Below are 6,000 nucleotides of genomic sequence, written 5' to 3'. Positions count from 1 at the left end.
CTGTTTGGCTGTGAAATATTTCACAAATATTTTATCTTAGTATTTTTCTATCTTACCTTAGTTCTCCAAGAAGGTAAACCTGAAACATAGGCTTCCATGCAAGTATTCAAAGGAGCTGACTTGAGAGACAGGAAGAGAAAAGGAAGGAGGATAGGAGAATCAGCAAAAGGAAGCATAATGGAGTTTGCCACCACTACATGCTCCTAGTCACTCTGTCCCATGGCAATAGATGATAAATCATGTGGTATGCTTTTCAGGACCTTTAGTGCCTGGTTGGTCAAAATTTTCAAAACTTTCAATTAACTCAGGGGCACCAATTGGATTTTCCAAGCAAGTTATCCACGTAAAAGGTAAAGGGCAGGAAGTAAGAGGATGCAGTGATGGCTTAAGAAAGGAGCTAAAGGTTCAACTCTGTATGAGATTGTTTATGCCCACACTGTAATTGATGAAAAAAAGACAAATGAGACCAAGAGAACTCAGGAGGTGCCCAATACACTGATAAGGCTTCCATTTCAGTGTCTATTACATAAATGTGTATGTATACATAAATCAGAAAGGATACCAAAGGGGGCATCTGGGTGGCTTAGTTGATTAAGTGTCTGATCTCTTTCAGGTTAGGATTTCAGGGTCCTGGAGTGGAGCCCAGCCTCAGCCCTGTGCACAGCAGGGAATCTGCTCCTTCCTCTCCCTCTGACCCTGCTGCCATTCTCTCACTCTCTCTCTCAGAAATTAATAAATAAAATCTTTTAAAAATATATGAAAAATTATCATTGGTTGCCTTAACCATGGTTATGTAGCCATGTGTCACATGTCATGAGTATCATTGCACATTTGTAAAAATCACTTCAAGAGGGCAGCCCCGGTGGCAGCGGTTTAGCACTGCCTGCAGCCCGGGCTGTGATCCTGGAGACCCGGGATCGAGTCCCGCGTCGGGCCCCCTGTGTGGAGCCTGCTTCTCCCTCTGCCTGTACCTCTCTCTCTCTCTCTATGAATACATAAATTAAAAAAAATCTTAAAAAAATCATTTCAAGAGAAAAATTAAGATAAAAATTGCATCATCTTCTATTATCAATGAACTTACTTTCATTTATTTGAAACTATATTTTGAAAGATATCCATATTGGGACGTACAGCGCTTCGTCGGTAATAATTACTCTGTAGTATCGCACATTCGGGAACATACCATACTGTATTTTTTACTAGTATTTATTATTATTTATTATTGTTTTTATAAGCACAGAAGTTTTCTCGGCTTTTGTTTCTGACACCCAAGTTACTAGGAATATTCTCTATATATTTCCCTGGGCACATGAGCAGGAAAGTCTCTGTGGTTTATAACTAAAGAACAAAAATTGCTCATTCAAAGGGGATATATTTTTTCAATCTGACTGTATATTACCTAATTGCTCTACAAAGTGATCGCATACATGTATATTACCACAGTTGTGCCTGCTGCTGTACCTTCTCTTTGCTGGTGTCAGATTTCTTTTTTTTTTTTTTTTTTTTTTTTTTTTTTTTTTATTTTTATTTTTTATAAATTAATTTTTATTGGTGTTCAATTTACCAACATACAGAATAACACCCAGTGCTCCTCCCGTCAAGTGTCCCCCTCCGTGCCCGTCACCCATTCACCCCCACCCCCCGCCCTCCTCCCCTTCCACCACCCCTAGTTCATTTCCCAGAGTTAGAAGTCTTTATGTTCTGTGTCCCTTTCTGATATCTCCCACACATTTCTTCTCCCTTCCCTTATATTCCCCTTCACTATTATTCATATTCCCCAAATAAGTGAGAACATACACTGTTTGTCCTTCTCCGATTGACTTACTTCACTCAGCATAATACCCTCCAGTTCCATCCACGTTGAAGCAAATGGTGGGTATTTGTTGTTTCTAATGGCTGAGTAATATTCCATTGTATACATAAACCACATCTTCTTTATCCATTCATCTTTCGATGGGCACCGAGGCTCCTTCCACAGTTTGGCTATTGTGGACATGGCTGCTAGAAACATCGGGGTGCAGGTGCCCCGGCGTTTCATTGCATCTGAATCTTCGGGGTAAATCCCTAACAGTGCAATTGCTGGGTCGTAGGGCAGGTCTATTTTTAATTCTTTGAGGAACCTCCACACAGTTTTCCAGAGTGGCTGCACCAGTTCACATTCCCACCAACAGTGTAAGAGGGTTCCCTTTTCTCCGCATCCTCTCCAACATTTGTTGTTTCCTGCCTTGTTAATTTTCCCCATTCTCACTGGTGTGAGGTGGTATCTCATTGTGGTTTTGATTTGTATTTCCCTGATGGCAAGTGATGCAGAGCATTTTCTCATGTGCATGTTGGCCATGTCTATGTCTTCCTCTGTGAGATTTCTCTTCATGTCTTTTGCCCATTTCATGATTGGATTGTTTGTTTCTTTGGTGTTGAGTTTAATAAGTTCTTTATAGATTTTGGAAACTAGCCCTTTATCTGATATGTTATTTGCAAATATCTTCTCCCATTCTGTAGGTTGTCTTTGAGTTTTGTTGACTGTATCCTTTGCTGTGCAAAAGCTTCTTATCTTGATGAAGTCCCAATAGTTCATTTTTGCTTTTGTTTCTTTTGTTTTCGTGGATGTATCTTGCAAGAAGTTACTGTGGCCAAGTTCAAAAAGGGTGTTGCCTGTGTTCTCCTCTAGGATTTTGATGGAGTCTTGTCTCACATTTAAATCTTTCATCCATTTTGAGTTTATCTTTGTGTATGGTGCAAGAGAGTGGTCTAGTTTCATTCTTCTGCATGTGGATGACCAATTTTCCCAGCACCATTTATTGAAGAGACTGTCTTTCTTCCAGTGGATCGTCTTTCCTCCTTTGTCGAATATTAGTTGACCATAAAGTTCAGGGTCCATTTCTGGATTCTCTATTCTGTTCCATTGGTCTATGTGTCTGTTTTTGTGCCAGTACCACACTGTCTTGATGACCACAGCTTTGTAGTACAACCTGAAATCTGGCATTGTGATGCCCCCAGCTATGGTTTTCTTTTTTAAAATTCCCCTGGCTATTCGGGGTCTTTTCTGATTCCACACAAATCTTAAAATAATTTGTTCTAAGTCTCTGAAAAAAGTCCATGGTATTTTGATAGGGATTGCATTGAACGTGTAAATTGCCCTGGGTAGCATTGACATTTTCACAATATTAATTCTGCCAATCCATGAGCATGGAATATTTTTCCATCTCTTTGTGTCTTCCTCAATTTCTTTCAGAAGTGTTCTATAGTTTTTAGGGTATAGATCCTTTACCTCTTTGGTTAGGTTTATTCCTAGGTATCTTATGCTTTTGGGTGCAATTGTAAATGGGATTGACTCCTTAATTTCTCTTTCTTCAGTCTCATTGTTAGTGTATAGGAATGCCATTGATTTCTGGGCATTGATTTTGTATCCTGCCACGCTACCAAATTGCTGTATGAGTTCTAGCAATCTTGGGGTGGAGGCTTTTGGGTTTTCTATGTAGAGTATCATGTCATCGGCGAAGAGGGAGAGTTTGACTTCTTCTTTGCCAATTTGAATGCCTTTAATGTCTTTTTGTTGTCTGATTGCTGAGGCTAGGACTTCCAATACTATGTTGAATAGCAGTGGTGAGAGTGGACATCCCTGTCTGGTTCCTGATCTTAGGGGAAAGGCTCCCAGTGCTTCCCCATTGAGAATGATATTTGCTGTGGGCTTTTCGTAGATGGCTTTTAAGATATCGAGGAAAGTTCCCTCTATCCCTACACTCTGAAGAGTTTTAATCAGGAATGGATGCTGTATTTTGTCAAATGCTTTCTCTGCATCTAATGAGAGGATCATATGGTTCTTGGTTTTTCTCTTGCTGATATGATGAATCACATTGATTGTTTTACGAGTGTTGAACCAGCCTTGCATCCCGGGGATAAATCCTACTTGGTCATGGTGAATAATTTTCTTAATGTGTTGTTGGATCCTATTGGCTAGTATCTTGTTGAGAATTTTTGCATCCATGTTCATCAGGGATATTGGTCTGTAATTCTCCTTTTTGGTGGGGTCTTTGTCTGGTTTTGGAATTAAGGTGATGCTGGCCTCATAGAATGAGTTTGGAAGTACTCCATCTCTTTCTATCTTTCCAAATAGCTTTAGTAGAATAGGTATGATTTCTTCTTTAAACGTTTGATAGAATTCCCCTGGGAAGCCATCTGGCCCTGGACTCTTGTGTCTTGGGAGGTTTTTGATGACTTCTTCAATTTCCTCCCTGGTTATTGGCCTGTTCAGGTTTTCTATTTCTTCCTGCTCCAGTTTTGGTAGTTTGTGGCTTTCCAGGAATGCGTCCATTTCTTCTAGATTGCCTAATTTATTGGCGTAGAGCTGTTCATAGTATGTTTTTAAAATCGTTTGTATTTCCTTGGTGTTGGTAGTGATCTCTCCTTTCTCATTCATGATTTTATTAATTTGAGTCTTCTCTCTCTTCTTTTTAATAAGGTTGGCTAATGGTTTATCTATCTTATTAATTCTTTCAAAGAACCAACTCCTGGTTCTATTGATCTGTTCCACAGTTCTTCTGGTCTCAATTTCGTTGAGTTCTGCTCGAATTTTAATTAACTCTCTTCTTCTGCTGGGCGTCGGGTCGATTTGCTGCTTCTTCTCTAGCTCCTTTATGTGTAAGGTTAGCTTTTGTATTTGAGTTCTTTCCAGTTTTTGAATGGATGCTTGTATTGCGATGTATTTCCCCCTCAGGACTGCTTTTGCTGCATCCCAAAGATTTTGAACAGTTGTATCTTCATTCTCATTAGTTTCCATGAATCTTTTTAATTCTTCCTTAATTTCCTGGTTGACCCTTTTATCTTTTAGCAGGATGGTCCTTAACCTCCACGTGTTTGAGGTCCTTCCAAACTTCTTCTTGTGATTGAGTTCTAATTTCAAGGCGTTATGGTCTGAGAATATGCAGGGGACGATCCCAATCTTTTGGTATCGGTTCAGACCCGATTTGTGACCCAGTATGTGGTCTATTCTGGAAAAAGTTCCATGTGCACTTGAGAAGAATGTGTATTCAGTTGAGTTTGGATGTAAAGTTCTGTAGATATCTGTGAAATCTATCTGGTCCAGTGTATCATTTAAAGCTCTCGTTTCTTTGGAGATGTTGTGTTTAGAAGACCTATCAAGGGTAGAGAGAGCTAGATTGAAGTCACCAAGTATAAGTGTATTATTATCTAAGTATTTCTTTACTTTGGTTAATAATTCGTTTAAGTATTTGGCAGCTCCCACATTCGGGGCATATATATTGAGGATTGTTAAGTCCTCTTGTTGGATAGATCCTTTAAGTATGATATAGTGTCCCTCTTCGTCTCTCACTACTGTCTTCGGAGTGAATTTTAGTTTATCTGATATAAGGATGGCTACCCCTGCTTTCTTTTGAGAACCATTTGAATGGTAAATGGTTCTCCAACCTTTTATTTTCAGGTTGTAGGTGTCCTTCTGTCTAAAATGAGTCTCTTGTAGACAGCAAATAGATGGGTCCTGCTTTTTTATCCAGTCTGAAACCCTGCGCCTTTTGATGGGGTCATTAAGCCCGTTCACGTTCAGAGTTACTATTGACAGATATGAGTTTAGTGTCATCATGATATCTATTTAGTCCTTGTTTTTGTGGATTGTTCCACTGAACTTCTTCTTAAAGGGGAATTTTAAGAGTCCCCCTTAAAATTTCTTGCAGAGCTGGTTTGGAGGTCACATATTCTTTCAGTTCCTGCCTGTCTTGGAAGCTCTTTATCTCTCCTTCCATTTTGAATGAGAGCCTTGCTGGATAAAGTATTCTTGGTTGCATGTTCTTCTCATTTAGGACCCTGAATATATCCTGCCAGCCCTTTCTGGCCTGCCAGGTCTCTGTGGAGAGGTCTGCTGTTACCCTAATATTCCTCCCCATGAAAGTCAGGGACTTCTTGTCTCTTGCTGCTTTAAGGATCTTCTCTTTATCTTTGGAATTTGCAAGCTTCACTATTAGATGTCGAGGTGTTGAACGGTTTTTA

The sequence above is a fragment of the Nyctereutes procyonoides genome, unplaced genomic scaffold (genome assembly GCF_905146905.1).
Source record: "Nyctereutes procyonoides isolate TBG_1078 unplaced genomic scaffold, NYPRO_anot_genome, whole genome shotgun sequence".
In the NCBI taxonomy this organism is placed as follows: Eukaryota; Metazoa; Chordata; class Mammalia; order Carnivora; family Canidae; genus Nyctereutes; species Nyctereutes procyonoides.
This window is presented reverse-complemented; position numbering follows the sequence as displayed.